General features: G+C 41.1%; 1 protein-coding gene across 2 annotated transcripts in view; it reads right to left on the reverse strand.

Annotated features, from left to right (window-relative positions):
* Positions 1 to 23,070, reverse strand: part of INTS7 (integrator complex subunit 7) — a 1,158,789-nt gene that overhangs the window by 990,168 nt on the left and 145,551 nt on the right. The gene's annotated exons all lie outside the window — the stretch shown is intronic.

Raw genomic sequence — 23,070 nt, forward strand, 5'->3', positions numbered from 1 at the left:
AAAAACATTCTAGGTCACCCAACTTATAAGGGGTACTGTATCCAAGTACAAGATAGTTACAGTAACACTTTATTCAGCACTTATCAGACCCATCGAGTACAATGCCCATTTTGGCATGTACCTCACCAGGAATATGCAACATCTGTAACACCCAGAGAGGTTCCTTACCAAGGGAATCCAGAATATTAACACACTGTTCTGTACAGATCTCCTTAAAGCCCTGTCTCAATACTCTGTCTCCTAAAAGGTAACCTATGCCTAGCATATAAGGCACCCTCAGATCCAGCCCTGATGGACCTTTTGCACACCTACAAAACAAACAGCACCTGGTCTGTCCCCATGTCTCTGATAAGAAGCAAACAGTAAATATTCCCCAACATATCCTTCCAAACAGATGCTCATGTTACAGGGGACACAACTGGGTTGGGTTGCATGACTAGGCTTATAAAGGCCCTGGTGGTCATTGGCCTAGTATATACCTATGAACCTGTAAGTGAAAGCAATCATAAAGGAGACCACTCCTTTAACATCTTTAGTGCAATACATCGATATATGAAAATCTAACAAGTATAAAGGCAAAGGCTCATGAACCAAGTAAAGATGAACCTTAGAAACATGTTTAACAGAAGATAGTACTGTTCTCTATGAGGCAACAACTACATGAAAGATTTCAAGACTGAACTTTGAAGTAAAGCTAAAGCACTGTGCAGTAATGTTAGCCTTAGAGTATGTACAGAATCCATACGTTGAGGCATTATTAAAGACCTCTTATTTGCGGACAGAAAACAAACTGGATTAGCAACATTCTACTCATTTGTTTTAAACAAGAAACATCTTTATTAAATTATAACGCACAACATAGACAATCTTACATTTATATAAATAAAAACAAACCATACTGACAAAATTTCAGTTGTAAACATTATTCATTACAAACCATGTTCACACAACTTTAGTTGCTTATACATCATTTATCTATCCAGTCATTGAATGTCAAACATTAAATAGCTCATTCAAATCCTGCCTTATTTTAAACCTTGTTCCTCCTCTGCATGTATTGTTCTCATAATTCCCATTTTCCTATGTAAATTGCTCCTACTCTTTTCTAAAGATCCCAATTCCAGTTTTATCTCTGTTACTATATTACATACTTCTAGTAAAGCTGTAATTGCTTTTTTGGCAGCTACCATAATTAGACTTAGCAAAACTTTACTACGTCTAGGCAATTCCGATTCTGTATCATAGCTCAAAACATCATTTCCTTAGTTGCACCAATTTGCTCACCCAGTTTATCTCTGACAGTATAGTCTGCAGGAAATCTTTAAAGTCTGCCAACTCATTACACCCTCAGAAAATATATTCTCAGTTACCTCTTTCTTCCCCATCACACCTCCAACAATTGCTGTCTACCTGAGGAAAACATTTTTGGAGTCTACTTGGGGTACACAAATACCTATGTACACACTTCCAAGCAAAGATCCTAAATCTCCTAGACTTTGTTGCCTATTTGGGAGCCATACATGTATCCTCCCATTGTTTCTTTGTGAATTGCTTATCCAATCTCTCTTTCCAATCTTTTCTAGCCTCCTCTGATTGATTCTTAGTTATTATGCAATACTTTATATGCTCTACTAATAATTCCTTTTTAATGGTAGCTTCTGTTCTAGGATTCTACTAAAAACTCTACTAGTGCTGGTCTTTCACTTAGGATCACCCTATTCTTTTCCGTTTACCTATACTTGGATATCAATCCTTGATAGGGAAGGCAATCTCTAACCTGCAACCCAAATAAATTCTTGGCGTATTGCAATTCTATTACCTTTCCCTCTCTAGTTATCTGTACCCAATACCCTGGTTCCTTTGCCAGTTGTCTCCAATAAATTCCAGTCCCCTCTTGTCTATTGTCTGTATCCCTAATTTGAGTCATCCCTATTGGCAGAATCTCCTTTCTCCAGGTCCCGTGTTGTCTTAGTTCTTAGCATAAATTCTGCTACTTTACGAATATAATATTCTATATGGATTATTGTTATTCTCCTTAAAGGTCTGCATCCAAAATCCCAGTCTCTCCATGTTTCTTGAGCCTCCCCCCTGTTTCATCACCATCCCTTTCCACTTTGAATTACAGTTTTCTGCTTGTGCTATGTATAGGAGCCTTAGCTGTTTTGCTCTGAAATACCCCTTCAAATCGGGTAATCCCAATCCACCTTGTTCTATCAGAAGAATTAGTTTATTCCACTTGACTCTTGCCATCTTTCCCTCCCAGATAAAATCCTTCAGCTCTTTATTAAATTACTATTCACAACTTCTCCTCTGATAGTTAAAAATATGTCGAACCTCTGTACAAGACTAAAGGGACTAAACACATTTTAACTGCTTGTATCTTACTACTGATATCCAAATAAGAGAGCTTCCATTTTCTCAGTTTTTGTATTATCTTTTGTTTAATCCCTTCTCACATATCCTTAGCTGCCACAATGGAATTATTTTTAATCCATACTCCTAAATACTTCATTTTAGCATGTCCCCATAAATATGGATATTGTTGAACTAATTTGTGTGTGGGTACACAATTTACCACTATTGTCTTTATTTTAGCTTCATAAATTTTGTATCCCAAAAAGATTTGAAATGGTCTCAAAATGCTCCACAACACTGCAATATTCCTTTCTGGTTTTGTCAGGTATAAAATTATGTCATCTGCAAATACAGCCAACTTTTCTTGACTACCATACCAATTATATCTCTTATTTTCTTTGCCAATGGTTATAAATACAATGCAAATAAGAAAGGGGAGAGAGGACACCCCTGCCTAGTTCCTCTACTCAAGCAAAATTATCAGAGAGGACCCTACCCACTTTAATTCTTGTCTCTGATCCCTCAAATATCCTCCTAATCAGCCTTATAATGTTATCAGGGAATGTAAATGCTTCCATTGCCCTGCCCATAAAGTCTCATCTTACTCTGTCAAATGCTTTCCCTGCATCAAGACTACCACCAACAGTGGTATTTTATTACATTCTGCTTCCCTCTGGATCATCAATGTTCTGTTAATGTTGTCAAATGTTTGGCTCCCCTCCACAAAACCACATTGATCCATATCTATCAATTTTGGCATCACTTCTGCTGTTATTTTAGTCATTATAGTCAAACACTTTCTAATCATGGTTTAGTACTGAAATGGGCCTGTATGAAACTGGATCTGATGGATCTTTACCCTCTTTAGGTATTACAGCTACCACTGCTTTCTTCCAGGATGTTGGTACTTCTTCTCTTAAAAATACCGTTTAACAAAACCTTCCAGATCTTTATCAGTTTTTTTCCCCTTCTAGCTTCCAAACTTCCACAGGAATACTATCTATTCCTGGGGACTTTCCTGTAGATTGATTATACATCACCACTTTTATTTCATCTCCTCCTGTACTAAGTGAGCCTCATCTACTTTAAACCTTGGCATATTTAATATTTCCATAGATATTTTCATTTGTACCTTTCCTTGACTTCCTTATTTCTCTGCTTTATATAGACTATCAACAAATTTCTGAAATATTTCTAATAGTTCTATAGGATCCCTTGTCATCTTCCTTGTTAGAGGCTCCCTATGTTTGGCAACATCTCTTTCTACTTTCTGTTGCCCAAGTCATTATGCTAAAAGTTTTTGTACTTGAGTTATTATAAAAAAACAGTTGCTTTACAACAATCTTTCTAAACTCATGCATATTACTAAGGTAATCCCTTATTTTCTGTTTAGCATTCTGCAGTTGCTCCTTTTCTTGTTCTGTGGGATTCCCCCTATTCTGTAAAACTTCACCATTTGTCGGTCCCTTTATATAATTCTTGTTACTTCTTAACCATATCTCCCTTTCCTTTTTTCCACCCTATTTTTAAACTCCATTTTAATTTTATCCCACTCCTTAGCAATAATTTCAGAAGAAATTTCTATCTTCTCTAATAGCTCCTGAATAATTTCCAATGCACATTCCTTAAATTCCTCTGTTTTCGACAGATAGATGGGAAAGCGCCAGTGTCATTTTTATTTCATTACCCTGTATTTTTATTTTAGTTATTGGCATATAATCTGAAATAGTTTTTGAGTACATATCAAGACCTTCAATTAAATGCACGTTTATGTGAAATGTAAATTCTGTCTAGCCTAGCTCAGTTTTTATATCTTGGGGAATAATATGCAAATTCCAGTCCCCACCTATAAGAAATATTCCTTGCTGAAAGCAGACTATTTCTCTCAGAATTTTCTTAATCTCCATTATAGCAGTTTTTTGGTGAGATATAAATGCATGCTAGTGTAATCCTCCTCCCTTGCCAGTAGCCCCATAGTACTACAGATCTAACATTGTCTTTTTATCCTCTTCTATCACTATTGGAGCTCCTTTTTATCCTCTTCTATCACTATTGGAGCTCCTCTTGCAATTAATAAGTACTCCTCTCTTCCTTTGCACCAGGTACTCTGCTGAATAACCATCCTAAAAAATTTTTTTTCAAATTCACATGTTCAGATCTTAACAAGTGTGTCTCCTGTCACATAATTATTTGCGCTATACATTTTTAAATAACATTTTTAAATATAGTTCACTACTCTTTTTGTATTTATCTGTGAAACCACTGATATTTAAAGACATTACAGAAAACATAATTTTCTTGAAAAGTTACTATTCCCACCTTTTATGTATAAAAGCTTTTTTGTTAAAGGTCTAGTTCCAGCTTTGTTACATGCATACACTATTTGGCAGGTTAATCTTTTATGCATTTTTTTTCTTGTCATCTCCATTTCACCCTATGTCACATCTTAGAAAACTTATTTTATTGAAAGCCTAGCCTTCAAACAAAAATACAAACACACCCCCAATACCTACCTAAAACCTATTAACTTAATAATAACACAAAAACCTATGTACGTCTTTAGATATTGAAGTTTTACACTCCTAATAGGAACAAATGCTCCAAACTAAGACACACACACTGACTTGAGATAACCTAAAAGAAAGGTTATTCATGCTAAGAAGCTTGGTATAACCTGGGCTTCTACTAACTGCTGTCAGTCTTTGTCTTATCTTTACAGCTCTCTCAGTGAGGAAAACACTTGAATGCTTTCATCAAACATTTTCGCCAAGCCATTTCTCTTTATCAGATTATCTCCTGGAGACATGAGAACCAGACACAAAACTGCCAAGAGTAAGTTTGTTTACTAGAAAAAAGCCTTATAATATTCAATGTTCTTTTTCATTTACTTGCTTTGTCTTAAAACTTGTTGCTAGATTAAGCTAATGGCCTTAACCCAATCATTCTCCTATCTAAGGATGAACAAAACACACTATTTTTTCTTTTGTCGTGCTCTTTTAACCAGAGTTTTCTTCTTTTTTTTTTTCAAAATGCAGTGCCTACATTTCTTAAAACTAAACCAGGAGAAAGAGAGAAGGAAAAAAAATCAGGAGTGCCTATTTACATTAGTATCCCCATTACACTTAAAAAATAACTGAGAAAAAAATACTTTATAGCATGCAAAGAAAATCATACATTATTAAAATAGTACCATTGAGAAAAAAAATGTTTTACTTACAGTTAACATTATCCCTCCTCTTCTCCTCCCCTGAGATTTTCCAAACATTAATGACATGAAGTAGGGTAGCAACATTCTACTTTGTTTTGAAAACAAGATGTAAACAGCACCGCCATAGGTTTATACACTTATTTTCAAAACAAACTCACTAGACACAGGAGTGTGAACTACCGCTGATGAGTAAAAAGAGCTTTCTTATACTTCTTACATACCTACTTGTTTAATCTCTGTGCAGACTGACTGCTGGATTCATTTTCTTGACCCTGCCACAACAGTTAATTAAACATGCTAATGTCAAGGAGATGGATGACAGTGACATGTTCTTTGTGATCATCCGACAAGTTAGTTGGATGCTGTAGCTTCATGTTTATTATAATAATACATATACGATGCCAGCCCAGACTATGACCCAGGAGGCCAGAGTCTGACTAGAGATTTGTGTGCCTGTTGGATCTGGTGCAGGGGAGTAGAGGAATGAGGCTTAAGCCAGATTGCCTCTTCAGGGTGGGTAGGTGGAGAGATCCATGTGCTAGTCACCATACTCTAGGATAGAATCCATCGTAGAGATGGAGAATCACATGGAGGTGCTTGTCTATAGAGGTATGGTACACATCATAAAAGCCCATAGCACAACAACCCTTTATGCTAAGGAGCATGTGTGAGGAGTCAGGGCTTTAAAAAAAAAAAAAAAAAAACTTGATCCTCCCTAAAACAATACTGCATTTCTAAGTATGTTCACTCTCAGGGAACAAATGGGCTACAAGGATCTTACCACGGGGGAATGAATAAGTCAGTAGTGTAAAGGGGGATAAGTTCTATGGTCAAGGGGAAGACTGGAACAAAATAAAAGTGATACAGTAATGAGTGATGGACTGCTGCTGTGGTTGGAGGATGTGGGTTACAAGAGAAGGCAAGTTATGAGAGGAAGGAGAGGCAGGTAAGATGTTCAGCTTCCTTTCTCCCAACTTTGTTATAGTGCAACTCCTGTCTTTTATAATGCATTATCTCTAACTTCTCTCTTCCCCATCCTCTGTGATGTTTAATGATTGGATAAGAGGCACAGTGAGTGCAGGATCTGCCAGAGCCTACAAGAAAAATGGAAATCTGGAAGTTAATAGATAAGGCAAAGGCATTAAGAGAATGGGAACTAGCATGAACAGAGTGTCTGGAAATGGTATAGTGCAAAAGTAGTTAGTCAGCAGAAGCTGAAATGGGTGAAAAAGGACACAGAAGATGACAAGGGAAAACATGGTTAAACAGCAGCAAGAAGAAAGACAGGTAGGCTCAGAGTTCAAGGAGGGCACAGGACAGGGAAGAGGAGAAAGCAAATGGAAGATGCATTACAAGAAACAAGAATTCCTGCATAATAGAATGAGTTACAGAAAAAAGCTGATAGAAGGCATGCTATGAATGCAAAAGAAGCACCAGAATAGCAGTGGGGAGGAGGGTAATTTACTGATGTAGGGCTGCAGAAAAGATACATCAGGGGAAAGCAGGGAAACTTTTATAGTTAGGGAGTCAACCATAAGTGGAATAAGGTGGGGTAGTATGGGGGGAATGACACGTTTGATGGAGTTAGAAATGTTTCTAAGACTGATCCTAGCCACCACAGTCCAAGTCATTACCAAGATAGTCTCAGAATGCATGGTACATTCAAACAGTAGCCAACTTGGGTACAGATTATCTAACAGATGAGACTGCAGAGAAACAATAAGACTGTCTAAAGTACTACACAAAAAATACAGAGAGGTAAGAAGCACAGTAGGCTTCTCATAAGCTATCCAGGTGCTATTGGCTAGCATTTCAATCAAGGAAAGACTGAAATCTGTTGGCTCAAAGAATGGAGAAAGGAGTAGTGTGGACAATTACAAATGGCTTGGAAAGAACCTGCGAAGTGGAAATCTGTACAGCGGAAATAGGCTTTATCTCAGCATTTGCATGACAGTGGTGAATAAGGAGAACATGGAGACCATCTGAGAGATACCAGGATGGAAAGCAGAAAGAGGGGAAGAGAACTGAAAGTTCAATGGGACAGAACAAAAATTAGATTATTTTAAGAAAAATACATTATTAACATAAAATACAGTTGTGTAAAATCTTACCATAACAGTAGATGTCTCTTCACTGTGGCAGCATTCTTCACAAAAAGGATTCTTTGCCACAGGTAGCCCAATGTATGGCCAGTATACCAAGGCCTTACAATTTATAGATGTCATATGTCTTAGGTATGCTTCCTGCCCAAGGCTTAAGGCATAAAAGTGATGTAGAGACATACGTACCTCAGAACTGAATAGCCCCAGGAGGGACAACAGTCCTAGGAAGTAGGAGGAACATGTGCATCCAGAAGGAGAAAGAAAAAAAAAACAGGAAAAAAGGGTAGAGTAGAAGGGGGAGGAGGGAGGGAGAGAATATTGCAACAGTGAATTGAAGAACATGTACTGTTATGGTAAGAGTTTATACAACTGTACTATGTCCTTCCATATCACTGTTACAGTAATCTTCACAATAAGGAGAGAACAAAAGTTCAAGAGGAAACTTGGGAGGAGGAAGGTCAAGAAGAGCCTTCAAGAAACCCATGCAAGATAGTGCTGGCAAAGCCAGCTCTTGCTCTTGAAACCTCTAATTTGTAATTCTTAGTAAAAGGTGTGGATGGAGGTCCACATAGCAGCCGCCGGGATGGAACTGGTATCCAATCCTTTGAAAAATAGCACCAGAGAAAGCCACAGCCCTGGTAGAATGAGCCTTCATCTTATCTAAATAGTATCTGAGCTGCCTATGCAAATCCAAGGTGTGAAGAAGCTTCTTACTAGCAGACTAAGGAGAAGGAAATAAGGAGTGCAAATTAACAGACTGATTAAGAAACAATTCATTAACCACCTTGGGTATAAAAGAAGGATTAGTACAAAGAGATACTCTGTCCCTATGAAAAAACAAAAAGGGAGGAACAGCCATAACAGCCTGGAGTTCAGACACAATCTTAGCTGAAGTAAGGGCCAAAAGAACAACAGTCCTCCATGTACAATGCTGTAAGGAAGCTGAAGCTGTAGGATCGAAAGGACCAGGAGTCATTTTGTTCAGAAACAAAATTAAGATCCCAGGGAAGATGGCATAGGCTTCCTGGGAGGTATGATATGAAGGACGCCTTTAAGAAATTGCTTAACCTCAAACCTACTGGCCAGAGGAGTTAATGGCAGACAAGCAGAGATAGCTGAAAGGTGAGCTTTTATAAGAAGAATAAGCCAACCCAGCATGGAGCAATTCACACAAATAAGAGAACCAGAGGGATCTCCATAGAAAGTAAATATTGGTTACAAGCAAGGCACCAAACAGGAAATCTCTTCTATTTGGACATATAGGATTTCCTAGCAGTGGGTTTCCTGGCCTCCTACAGAACCCTAAGCACATCCTCAGAAAAAAAGGTGCCTAAAATGGATCATAACCCTATCACCGACAATGTTAGTTGAAGTGTGGACAAGTGAGGATGGATGACAGACCCCTTGTCTTGTGCAAGTAGGTCTACCCCGTGAGGTAACTTGTGATGATTACCCTTGGCTAGGTTGCAGAAGAGGGAACCAATGCTGTCTAGGCCAAAAGGGAGTCACCAACGAGATTTTTGGGGGAGTCTTGCTCTATTGTGAGCAGGACCCTCTGAATGACAGGAAAAGGAGGGAAGGCATAGAGAATCATCCCCTTCCAAGAAAAAGATAGGGCATCCACCTTGCACACCACGGGACTTGGGACGTTGGTACAAAAAAGAGGAAGTGGTCTGTTCAAAGGGGAGGCAAAAATATCTACCTTAGGAGTATCCCACTGATGGACAACATCCAGAAACACATCTCTGTGAAGCATTCATTTGTCAGCCTGTGCTATGGACCTGCTTAGAGAGTCTGCCACTATGTTCTGCTCTGAAAGAATATATACAGCCTGAAGAGCCACTTGAGACTGGACAGCTAGATCCCAAACTTGAACAACCAGCCTGCAAAGAATGTAGGACCGTGTCTCCCCCTTTGCTTGTTGACGTACCACGTTATGGTTGTATTGTCTGTAAAGATTTTGAGAGGCTCTGGAAGAAAAAAAAGAAAATAAAACACCTGGACAGGCAAAAAGGAGAGCTCTCATCTCCTTGATATTGATACGGTCTGACCTCTGATGAGGAGGCACCGAAAGAGGCTCCCCGCCCCATGTCTGGGGCATCCAAAAAAAAGTTCCTAAGCAGGGGAAAATGAAGTACCGGAATGAGAAACAAATAATGAAGCCACCACTGAAGCTCAAGTTTCAGGCATGGAAGAAGAGGACAAGAAAATCTGCAGGATGACAGTGTTGGAGCCACACTGACTTTAGGAACCACTGTAGTTTTCTCATATGGATTCTGGCAAGAAGAGGCATAGGAATGGTGGAGGCTAAGAATCCTAGAACCCTAAGAAACTCAATGGCCGTAAATGAAACCCAAGGAAGAAGTAACTGAAAAAAGGCAATCCGAGATAGATTCTTAGGAGGAGGGAAGGATATCAACATAGGGATGGTCTGGAACCTACAACCCGGAAACACAGGACCCTGAGAAGGAAAGAACTGACTTCTGGAAGTTCTGTAAACCCCAGGCTTTGCAACAGACAAAAAGTATAGTGAAGGTGTTGAACCAAGGTCTTGGGAGGAGAAAGCCTGAAATGAGTAGATCACACAGATAAGAACAGATATGAACTCCTGTCATCCTGCAAAAAGCAAATCACAGGAGTCAGGCATTTGGTGAAGACACTTGGGGCAGTAGAAAGACCAAAAGGCAAAGCAGAGAACTGAATATACAAGGAAGAAATAGAAAAATACAAAAACGTCCTGAAAGGGGAATGAATAGGATGTGAAGAGAAGCATCCTTGAGATTCAGAGAGACCAGGAATGCCTGGGGAAGAACAGGAAAAAGGGTCTGAAGGGATAACATCCAGGAAGAAGGGATTTTCAGAAAAATGTTGTGCTGAAAGAGGTTCAGAATGGGTCTACAGGTGCCTTCCTACCTGGGAACCAGAAACATTCTGAAATAAAACCCCTTCCCCTCCTGGGAAGGGTGAACTGCTTTAATGGTGCCTTGAGATAGAAGGCCCTGAAGTAGTTCTGGAAAAAAAGGAAGTTGTTCCTGAGGAGACTGAGGGATGCCCAGAAAGTAAGGAAGAGATTTCCATACCATGAAGTATCCCTGATGGATGATGGACAAAACCCAGAGTCTTGAGTGATCCTTAACCATTTGGGAAAGGACAGAGAAAGATGAAGAGAAAAAGGAAGCAGGCGGATGAAACGGAAAAACAGACAGTCATATGGAACATGGTTTGTCTTGAAAGGAGGTTTCTGAGAATTGAGAATCTGAGTAGACTTAGCAGGAGGAGCCCACCTAGAACCCTTTTTGCCTTTAGGTGAGGGCGAGGCTGTGAAGAAAAGCAGATTTAGAAGGATAATTCCTTTGAAACTTGGGAATAGGAGAAACAAATATATGCTTTAAGTCTTGTAAGGTGAACAGCACTGCCATAACCAGAAATTTAACAGAGTGCCGGACTACTTCAGAACTGGAACCCAGCAGAGAAAGAGCAGAGGCAAGGGCAATAAGGTCAGAGATAGCCTGGGAAACCTGAGAAAGAAGGGCTAAAATATACCTGGTCATATGGGTCTGGTAATTAACAGCTCAAAGAGCCAAGGTCACAGCAGTATATACTTTCTTGCCCAGCCATTCCATGGCCCTCCCGTCTTTGTCTGAAGGAAGCAGTTTAGTAGAAGGCAAACGCTTAGAGGGTATGTCAGAAGAGACAGACACAACAGAGAGGTCAGCAGAAGGACATTTATAGAGAAACATACAGTCCTCAGGCACCTTCTAAAACCTGTCAGGTTTCTTAGGGGCTGGAGTTTGAGAGTTGAGGGCCACAGAAGCAGCAGAAAAGGTATCTAAAAGGGCAGCCAAGACAGGAAGTACAGCAGAGGGCTTAGGGGACTCCATCTGGAGGAACTTATAATACCTCTTCAGAATGTCAGAAACCGAAGAACAGCCCCATTTAAAGAACTCCTTCATATGACAAATAGTATTCCCAAAACAGAGTTCTTCAAAAGGAGAGTCACAGCTGATAGAATCTTCCTCTACTGAAATATAATCCAAGGCAGAAGGGATCCGAGAGGAATAAGCCAAAGATTCTTCCCCAGAATCCAAGTCCTCATCAGAGGGGTCCGGCTCTCTAGGCCTCTTAAGTGGGGTAGAAGATTACATGGGAGCAGGCACAGAAACTCCTTGTGGAGTCTTCAATGCCATCAATGTATGAAATAACCCCTGGGTAAATTCCTACCATCCCCGCTGTATATCTTTAGCAGCAGGGGAAGCATGCTTAGTTTTTTGCTTTTTCTTTTGAAGGACGTCAGCCCTAAACACCCTAGGAGGTTCAGAGCCTAGCCTACATTCAATTAACGTAGTAGGAATCTCCTCCCAAACAAGCATCTGCAGAATCCCCCTCAGACCCTCTAAAATGATCATGATTATGTTTTCACTTTCCACTTCCAGATATTGCTGCAGCTTGAAGACTTGTTTCTATTTTAGCTAAATTCTCTTTTTTGCTGAAACAGTGAAAACTTTGCAGCCATACTCACATTTTAAAACAATTTAAAGGAAATCTTAATGATCAGATTGTTTAGGTGAATGAAAGTGAGCCTAGTTTTAACCTTTCATTACCTTCAGGAAGAGAGTTCTTATCAATATGATAAATTACAACCTGTGCAACTTCTGTAAAAGCAGAACTTTCATGCTGATCATGTTTTGACAAATAAAACGGTAAGACTCTAACAAAGTTAATATCAACGATTTGCCTTAAGTAAGTAAAATTCAGATCTAGCTGCATCAGAACTCAAAAGGCTGGTATTGTAATGGTTGCTGCAAAATTTTTCATATATCTTAATTTTGAATATTCATAGTCTGTGTCGATTTATACATCCCATTGGCCAATGGGGCTTGTTAGAATGTAGCCTAAAGGAATTTGAAAAATCAAATAAATTGTTGGTTTGGGGAGCACAAAAAGAAAATTTAGGAATACCAAAATGAATGCCATTTATGTGCTTCAAATTTCCTGAGAAAAGAGATACCCACTGAAGTAACTCGCATATTACCATGATCTAATGACACAACAGATGTCCCCCAAGGTGGATATCTTGCTGTGACCTTCTAGGAAGGTAAGATGTGCATTACATGCTGAACTCACTGCCTTAGGGTGGGTAGGATGTACATTACATACTAAACTCACTTGGTCAAGGTATCCAAATTACGGACTTCATTTTATCCAATTAATGAGTTCAGTGAATAAAAAATAAATAAAAAAATAAAAATTAGTGGAACAAGCCTTAAGAAATCTGAGTACACTAGTATTACAGGGGAGCTAAGCGATGCACCTGCAAAAAAAGGTCTTCCCTGGCATACGTATCCATGTAAGACAGACCAGAAGTATATGTAGTCATACACATATACTATGTTCAGCATGAAAAGGTTACGCAAAGATGTACTGTAGTTGTTCAAATACAAGTTACTCATTGTGACACACTTAGAAAAAGGTAATAAGGGAAAAGGTACATATTAATCACTCTACCACATAAATGGGAATCACACAATATAAAATCTTCTTCAGGGGTAACAGCAAAAAGAAAATGCAGAATGAAAAGAATGAGACCACTGCACCAGGAACCAATAGCAGGGGTTAGAAAAAGGAGGAGGAAGCAGATGGCTAAACGTATGTGGTGTCTGAGTGATTTATGAAAGAAAAAAGTTAGATTCACAAGATTGAGCATTAGAAAATGTACGTTGTGAAGATGACAGCTATAGGAAATGGTATGCAGGAAATAATACGATTTAATGCTAACATTCTGCACACAGCAACAGAACATAAGCACACAGGGAAAGAAAAGGGAAAAACTTGCAATGGAAAAATTAAGATGAAGGAGAAGGGAAGAGGGGAGAAAATAAGAGACAGCAGGGAAGGGAACTGGAGTGTAATAAGGATGGGGATGTTTGGTGAGAAAACATGAAGGTAGCAGAGAATTGGTGAGGAAAGAAAAAAGGCATGCAAGAAAGAATGGGCCACAGCTTGAGGGAACAAAGACGGAAATGAAATAGAAAGGAAATGTGATAAGGCAAGAGGGCAGGGTAAGTAGGGATAATAAAACAGATTTGCTGAAGTAGCATATAATACTATTACAAGGGAGATAAGGTGCAAAAACAAAATACAAAGAAACCTACTGAGGGTAGGGACAGTACAGGGCTCACAACAGGAATGACAACCATAGCACCACTGAAAGCAGTTACGAAAAGAAGCTAAACCTCAACAATGGCATATCATTTGGCAGAGGAGACAGTGGAAGAAGCAAAACAGAATGTACAGGAGTCTACAGAATGCTCAAGATACACAGGAATATCGGTAACCTTCGGTAAGAAAATCACTTGGGAATACTAAGGAAAAAAGAGAGCAGTACTGCCATTATGGCATTAGACAAGGACTACATGTAGAAAGCACAAAATCTTCTCAGACCTTATGTCACTGCCCCAAGACAAGCAAGGGTAGAAGAAAGGAATTCATATACTGGCTAAGTGGACTACGCAAGGAGCAAGACTATGAAGTTAATGGGGGTGGGTGCATGGGATAAGAGAGACCTGTACTAGAGAGACTGGATGTACAAGAGTGAAGAAGGCTACAGATGGTTAGAGAACATCATCCAAAATGAGACTTGTGTAAAACTGGAGGGGAACTGCCATAAATGTTACAACAGAAAATGGGAGATTATACACACACACATGGAAATGGGAGTGGAAATGAAATAGGACAGAATAAGGAAGAATAAACTGCAGCTATCACATAGGAGGTCAGACACTGACAGTATGGAACACAATACTAAAATAAATTTGAGCCACATTATACCAAGGCAGGGTCATGATAATTCCAAGGTACACAATAAGAGCAGAAATACAAGACAAGAGAGTGGCAATGAGGATTACATTGCAATATGAAAGGGAAGGATTACAAAGCGAAGGCACTGGTGAAGATGGGGTTAAAAGGGAGGAATGGAACTATTAACAATAAAACCAAGGTTGGAGAAGCAGCAGAAATGTGCTGAAGAAATGCTGTACAGAAGTACCAGATGCTAGAAAGTACAGTTGTGTACACTTACCATAAATGTACATGTTCGAGTGTATTCACTGTTGCAGTCATTACATTTGGGTAATCTGCTTGCAGGTTGCCCTCAGTCGGCCTGATTAACAAAGTCTTTGGTCCTGCATCAGTTGTTGTCCCTTCTTCCATGACGTCAGGTCATCAGGTGGTATAAAACATGCAGCTGACACCATTATATCAGTCTTTCTTGCCCCAGATGTCAGGTGCCCCCCTAATGGGGAGCAAATAAACATAAAAACAAAAAGGTATACCTCCAACAAAAAGCAAATACACCAAAAAGGCTTTAAGCATAGTAAAGGAAAGTAGAGGTATAGCCAGAAGAAATTAGGGGGCTGGAGGGAGGGTAACCAGGACTGCAACAGTGAATACACTCGAGCATCTACATTTATTGTAAATGTACACAACTGTACTATGTTCTTCATGTTTCACTGTTGCAGTCATTACATTTGGGTAGATTCCCAAAGCTATGGTTGGGAGGAGGAGTTTATATAGCATTAGGGCCAGCTATAAGGCCCTGCAAGACAGCAGTTGCAAAGCCAGCTCTGGATTTAGAGAAAATTGGCAAATGATAATGCTTGGTGGAAGTACGTACAGAACTCCAGGTAGCAGCTTCTAGGATGTCCCTGGTAGGAACGCCTCTGAGGAAGGCTGCAGAAGTAGATGCAGCCATGGTGGAGTGAGATCTGATCCCCTGGGGGATAGGTTTTCCATGGGGCTTATATCAGAAATGAATGCAATGGCTTATCCATTTAGAAATGGTTTGTTTTGAAACAGCCTTCCCCTCTGTCCTTACAGCAAATGCTACCAGCAGTTATTCAGATTTTTTTTTGAGATTTAGTCCTGTCCAAGTAGAATCTAAGTTGTCTGTGCACATCACAAGGAATGCAGAATCCGTTCCCCTTTGTTCTGTGGATTGAGAAAGAAGTTTGGCAAATGAATGGACTGATTAAAAGCCACACTGGATACCACTTTGGGCATGAAGGATGGATTGGTCCTGAGTGACACCCTGTCCGCATGAAAGATGATGAAAGGCTCCACTGCCATAAGGGCCTGTAATTCAGATATCCTTCTAGCTGAAGTGATTGCTAAAAGGAAAGCTGATTTCCAAGAAAGACATGTTAAGTCTGCAGTAGCAGCTGGCTCGAAAGGAGGTAGAGTGAGTTTCTCCAATACAAAGTTAAGGTCCCAGGCAGGGGGACGGAGCTCTCCTGGGTGGTCTCAAGTTGTTGGCCCCTCTGAGGTACTGCTTGAGCAGAGGATGAGAGAAGAGGGGAGGTTCTGTGTTATAATGAGCTGAAATGGCTGAGGCGTGAATTTTAATGGAGGAAAAAGACAGGCCCTTGGGAAGCATCTCAGTTAAGTATTGCAAAATCTGAGGTAAATTGGGCGCTGCTGTGCTCACACCTTGAGATTGGTTCCAGGCACAGAATCTTTTCCATTTTTCAGCATAAGATTTTCTAGTACTAGGTCTCCTTGCCTCTAAGATGACATCCATCACAGGTTTGCTGAGGGATGATAAGGGTGAGTTTAACTGATTAGCCAGGCTGCAAGGTTCAATGTTGGAAGCTGAGGGTGCAGAATTTGGTTCTCCTGCTGAGACAGCAGGGAAGGGGGTCTGAGGCAGGTGCCATGAAGATAACTGCAACACACTGCGCAGGAGGGGGTACCAGTGTTGGCACGGCCAGTCTGGAGCAATCAAGATCATCCTTGGTTTGTCCTGTTTGACTTTTAGTAGAACTTTGGAGAGCAGAGGCAGCGGGGGGAAGGCTTAGACTGATAGGTTTTTCCAGCTGAAGGACAGAGTATCCACTTTCCAGGCTTGTTTGTGGGGAGTCCTTGTGCAAAACCTGTCCAACTGGTAGTTCTGGGGGGAGGCAAACAGATCTATGTCTGGGCTCCCCCATTCACTTGTCAACATGTTGAAAATCCTTGGTTCCAGTTTCCACTCGTGTGGGTCCATGAGGTTTCTTCTTAGTCTGTCTGCCAATGTATTTAATTTTCTTGGCAGGAATTGAGCTTGTAGGTGCACTTGGCAGCTCATGGCCGTGTTCCACAATGCCATGGCTAGTCTGCAGATGGGGTAGGAATGTTTACCTCCCTGCTTGTTTATGTACCACATAACCGTGGTGTTGTCCATCTTTACCATTAGTTGTCCTGGAAGAATGTAGTCTTTGAAGGCTGACAGAGCATTCTGTACAGCTAACATTTCTTTTTGATTGATATGTAGGTGCATTTGACTTGGGTTCCATTTGCCTTGAATGCAATTCCCTGCCAGGTGAGCCCCCCATGCATAGTCTGATGCATCTGTTGTTAGGGTTTGGGCGGCAGGGGGTAGTGTGAATGGTAGTCCCCTGTTTTGGTGGCAGGCCTCTGCCCACCAGAGGAACTGTAGGCGTAGGCAAGGTATGATAGGAATCATTGTTTCCAGGCTGTGACAATGTTGACTCCATAGGCTTTTTAGATACCACTAGTTTCCTCATATGCAGTTTTGCATATGGAATTAGAAGAATGCAGGAGGCCATGAACCCCAAGGCTTGCAGTATTTGTCTTGCAGATAGCAGGGTTTTTGTGGCCACTTGTTTGAAATAGGTTAACAAATGAATTTGCTTTTCTGGCGTGAGGTAAGCCACCTGGGAAGGGTACCAGTTGTGATTTATTTTCGTTTATGGTGTACCCCAGACAAGTTAGAACCCTTTTTACAAATGCCAGATGATTCGAAAGCATGCCCTGGCTTTCTGCCTGATTTAGGCAATCGTCCAGGTATGGGTATATTTGAATTCTTCTTTGCCTGCAAAATGCAATAACTGGAGCCAGGCACTTTGTGAATACCCTGGGCGCAGTAGACAAGCCAAAGGGCAGTGCAGAGAACTGATAATGCGTGCAGCATGCTTTGAAGCGTAGGTATCTTCTGCAAGATTCCCTGATTGGGATGTGCAGGTATGCTTCTTTTAAATCTTGTGTTGCCAACCAGGCGTCTTTACCTAGCATAGGAAGTAATTGGTGAAGAGTCAACATCTTGAATTTTGGAATCTCCAGAAATGTGTTTAGAGTAGACAGGTCCAGGATTGGACGCCATGACTTGCCTTTTCTGGGTACCAGAAAAAGTCTGGAGTAGAAACCTTGTCCCATTTTCCTCTTCTGGTACCAGTTGAATAGCCCTCATGCTTAAGAGGGAAAGTACTTGTTTTTGAGCCTCTACCCACTGACTTGGGGGCAGGTCTGGCCACACATTTGGTGTTGGCAACGTTTGGAAATGAAATCTGTATCCCTGGGACACTATTTAAAACCCATTTGTCCTGGGTTATGAGTTCCCAGTTCTTTGCAAGAAGAGCAATCTTTCCCCCCAAAGGGTCAGTCAAAAGATAAGTGCTTGGGAATTTTAAAAGGAAGTCATTGAGACTGTTTACCATAGGGGGGTGTCTTGTTATTTCCAGATTTGGAAGTGGAGGCCCCCCACTGCTTAGTTCTGAGAATCCCCTGGGACTGAAACCTGGGGATTTTGCTGTGTCTGGGTTTGGCTTGAGAAGACCTGGAAGGGACTGGAAAGGACCAATTCTTAGTAGGCCAGTGGTTGCACTTGTAAAAAATCTTTAACAGTTTGCATTGATATAGCTTTATCTTCCATCCTTTTAAGAACTTCTTCAGCCTTGTTGCCAAACAGGCGGTCCTGATTTAAAGGAGCATCCAACAATTTAGCTTTAACATGATCAGGCAACAATTGCTCCTTAAGCCTAGCATGCCTTCTAAGCACAGACCTAGGCCTCTAAAGAATCAAAACCACATTGCAAAGTATGTTTTCCAACTTGTTCAGCAGAATGCATTAAGTCCTGTAAATCTTTATTTTCCACACAGTCAGGAATCAACATCATTTTCTGTTTAAGCAGTCCAGTAACATGTTGCTGATATTTTAACATATGAAATTGGAAGTTTAAAGCTCTGATTGCCAAGGTTGCAGAACTATAAACCTTTTTACCCCATCTATCCAGTGCCCTGGAGTCTCTATCAGAGGGAGTAGGATTTTTAGCAGTAAAAGCCTTAATGCCCTTGGGCCCTTGAGAAACAGTCTCTGGATCTGCAGCAGGATTTTTGAAAAGGAACTTGTGGAACTCAGGAACCCTGTGGTATCTGTCAAATTTACACGGAGCAGGAGGCAGGGAATCAGGGGCCAAACTGGATTCCGAGAAAACATCATCAACAATGTCTAGTACAGGAGGTATAGCCAAAGGCCTATGCTGTGGTAGAAAAAGGAAATCCCTAAGCCTCTTTTTTGAATCAGAAAATTCCTGGCTTTCACAATGAAAATGCTCCCTTAAAGTATGTAAAGTTTCCCCAAAAGAAAAATCCTCAGGGGGGGGGAAGCAGAGGGAATAGAATCCTCTACATCAGAATCATCATAAGTAGGTATGGACAAATCCAGGTCATCAGAAGAGTCAGAAAAAACAGAATCCTGATCAAAAGATTCATAATCGAGCTCAGCCCTAGGCCTCTTGGCGGGGGGGGGGGGGGGGGTGTTGACTACACCTGATTACAGTTATTAGATCTTCAGCCATTTTTATCATTTGTTTTTTATGCATAGGGGGCCTGAGCATGTGGCCTGGGCATCAGTTTTTTAGTGGATCGAGATTTAGGCCTTAGTAATGAAGGAAGTGCCGATTTAATATGCAAGTTTGTAGGCCTGAATACACCCTCAGAAGCCGGTGCCTGCACAGTGGCTCTGGACCCATCCAAGGTAGAGACATCCGTGGGTTCCATAGCTGAAGTATCTCGCAGCATACCGGACTCCGAATGGGTCTCAGTAGAGGCCTGCGAATCAGAAGTAGTGGGTATCAGGGGCTGCGAAAGTGCCTCACTGAGTACCGGCGAACTGGCGACTGGCTTAGGATAAGCGTTGTCTGCAGTTTTGGACCTCGGCGGCCTGTCTCTGTCTTTATCTTTGCGTTTTTTCGGAATCCCGGTAGTCAGATGGCTAACCGACGACATTTCTGGATAATTAAACAGAGAACCAAAATATTTAGAAGCAAAAATATACCGACGATGGATAGTGCGCTGATTAAATAAAGCACAAAAAGTACAGTTTTGTACCTACCATAAATGTAGATGTTCGAGGATTCCCTTGCTGCAGTCCTGACAATTGGGTATAGTCCGCGTCCCAGTCATGACCGAGTCTTTTCTTGCCCCAGATGTCAGAAGACCCAAAAAGACAAGTCCCAAAAACAACCTGCACCAAAAAACATGTACAATATATACAGTAATACATACAAAAAATATAAGCATGAAAACTCACCTACACAACCACCCTGAAACACAGAGGGAAGGAGGGATAAAGTGGACTGCAACAGGGAATCCTCGAACATCTACATTTATGGTAGGTACAAAACTGTACTATGTTCTAGAATCCCAAAGCAGAGGTAAGGGAGGCTGGCAAATTATAAAGTAGCAGGAGCTGACAACATGCCTTGTAAAACAGCTGTGGCAAAACCAGCTCTAGTCTTAGAGTATATAGGCAGGTGATAATGCCTAGAGAAAGTATGCACTGAACTCCAAGTAGCTGCTTCCAGAATATCCTTAGTCGCCACCCCCCGTAGAAATGCTGTTGAAGTGGCAGTAGCCCTAGTGGAATGAGGCCTAATCCCAGCTGGAACCTCTTTGCCATGATGGGAATAACAAAATGCAATGCAAAAGCCAATCCACCTAGAAATAGTTTGTTTTGACACAGGCTTGCCCTGTGAACTCAAAGCAAAAGAAACAAGTAACTGCTGAGACTGCCTAAAATCTTTAGTCCTGCTCAAATAATAACGCAATTGCCTGTGTACATCTAAAGTGTGCAAAATCTTTTCCCCTTTATTTTGAGGATCTGCAAAAGGCAAATGAATAGTTTGGTTTAAAGCCACACTAGAAACCTTAGGCATAAAGGAAGGATTAGTACGTAATGATACCCTGTCCTTATGGAAAATCAAAAAGGGCTCTACTGCCATAAGGGCCTGCAACTCAGACACCCTTCTTGCAGAAGTAATAGCCAACAGAAAAGCAGTCTTCCATGACAAATATTTCAATTCAGCAGTAGCTGCAGGCTCAAAAGGTTGTAGAGTAAGTTTTCCAACACAAAATTGAGATCCCAAGCAGGAGTAGGAGCTCATATTCTTTGCCCCTCTAAGAAACTGCTTGAACAAAGGATAAAACAAAGGTGGGTCACAATCATAGTGAGCTGAAATTGCTGCAGCATGAATCTTTATGGAAGAGAAGGACAAACCTTTGTCCAATAATTCAGTAAGATATTGAAGAGCCACACTCAAATTAGGCTCTGAAATCTCCAAATTCTTTGCTGTACTCCAAAATAAAAATCTCTTCCATTTTCACTTTCCTAGTACTAGGCCTTCTAGCTTCCATAATTACATTTAAAACTTGTTGAGGAAGCTGAGACCTACCATGCTTCAACACAGAATATGCCAAGCTGTGAGATGAAGAGATTGAAGCTTGACATTGAGCAGATGACCGTCCTTCTGAGATAACAAATGAGGAATCAGAGGTAAAGGCCATGGAGGCTTCTTTACAAGACTCCTTAGAAGTGGGTACCAGTGTTGTCGAGGCCAATCTGGAGCTATCAAAATCATCCTTGGCCTGTCCTGTCTGACCTTTAGTAATACCTTTGGAAGAAGAGGTAGAGGTGGAAAGGCATAGACATGAAGGTTTTTCCAACTGAAAGACAGAGCATCCACTTTCCAAGCTGTGTGATGAAACCCCTTTGTGCAATACTTTGGCAGCTGGTGGTTTAGTGGAGAAGCGAACAGATCTATGTCTGGAGTTCCCCATGACACTGTCAATTTCTGAAATACATGAAGATCCAGTTTCCACTCGTGGGGATCCATGATTTGTCTGCTTAATACATCTGCTAGGGAGTTCTGTGCTCCTGGCAGAAACCTTGCCTGAAGAGTCAGTTGCAGGCTTAGCAGTCTCCCATAAAATCATTGCTTGCCTGCATAGAGGATAAGAATGTGTTCCCCTTGCTTGTTGATGTACCACATGACAGTTGTGTTGTCTGTCAGAATCAACACCTGCCCTGGAAGAAGTAACTCCTTGAACGCCATCAATGCAAACTGGACTGCTAACATCTCCTTCATGTTGATATGTAGATGCTGTAGTCTGGCAGGCCACTTGTCTTGTATCCACTTTCCATTTAGTTGAGCTCCCAAGCAGTGTCCGAGGCATCTGTCGTTAAAATCTGACTCGCCTCTGGCCGGGTCACAGAGAGTCCCTTGTTTAGGTGACATTCCTGAGCCCACCACAAGAATTCCTTTTGAAGGCAAGGTATTATTTGAATGACAGTGTCCAAATCTTGGCAGTGCTGTGTCCATACATTTTTGAGATACCAGTGCAGCTTCCTCATATGCAGTTTGGCATTGGGAAGCACTAGAATACAAGATGCCATGAACCCTAATGCTTGAAGGACTGTCCCTGCAGTCAGCACGGACTGATGAGATAGTTGATGGAAGTAAAGTGACAGACTCTTTTGTTTGTCCGGGGTTAAAAAGGCCATCTGGGCTGCTGTATTCAGTCTCACACCCAGAAAGCACATGTCTTGAGAGGGTACTAGACTGGACTTTATTTCGTTCACAGAATACCCTAGGCATCTTAGCACTGCTATGACATATTCCAGATGCTGTAGAAGGTGTTCCTTTTCTTGAGCCAGAATCAGGCAGTCGTCCAAGTAAGGATAAATTTGAATGCCTTGAAGCCTGAAGTAAGCTATCACTGGAGCCAGAACCTTTGTGAATACTAGTAGATAAGCCAAAGGGCAATGCAGAGAACTGATAATGAAAATCTCCAGTTAGATACTTTCTGCAACTTAGCCTTATGGGCACATGAAGGTAAGCTTCCTTGAGATCCAAAGTTACCATCCAGTGATCCTTGCCCAGCAGAGGTAACAGTTGCTGTAACGTCAACATCTTGAACTTGGGAATGTCCAGATAAGTGTTGAGGATAGATAAATCCAAAATTGGTCTCCACGTGTTCCCCTGCTTTGGTACTAGGAACAGGCGAGAATAAATTTCTGATACAGGGACTGGCTGAATAGCCCCTATCTGGAGTAACTGAGAAACTTGCTTGAGAGCCTCTTTTCTTTGTGGAGGAGGAACATCTGGCATGCCTTTGAAAGGGGCATTGTGTGGAAATAAAATCTGTACCCGTGATGAATGATATCCAGCACCCATCTGTCTTGAGTGATTAAATCCCAATTTTCTTTGAAAAGAGACAATCTTCCTCCGAAAGGAGCCGCCGCACGAGAGTCCACTGGCAGCTGCAAAGGCAGGTCAATGGGTCTGCTTAGGA

Source organism: Protopterus annectens, chromosome 6.part0 (assembly GCF_019279795.1).
Source record: "Protopterus annectens isolate FY-2018-M chromosome 6.part0, PAN1.0, whole genome shotgun sequence".
In the NCBI taxonomy this organism is placed as follows: Eukaryota; Metazoa; Chordata; order Ceratodontiformes; family Protopteridae; genus Protopterus; species Protopterus annectens.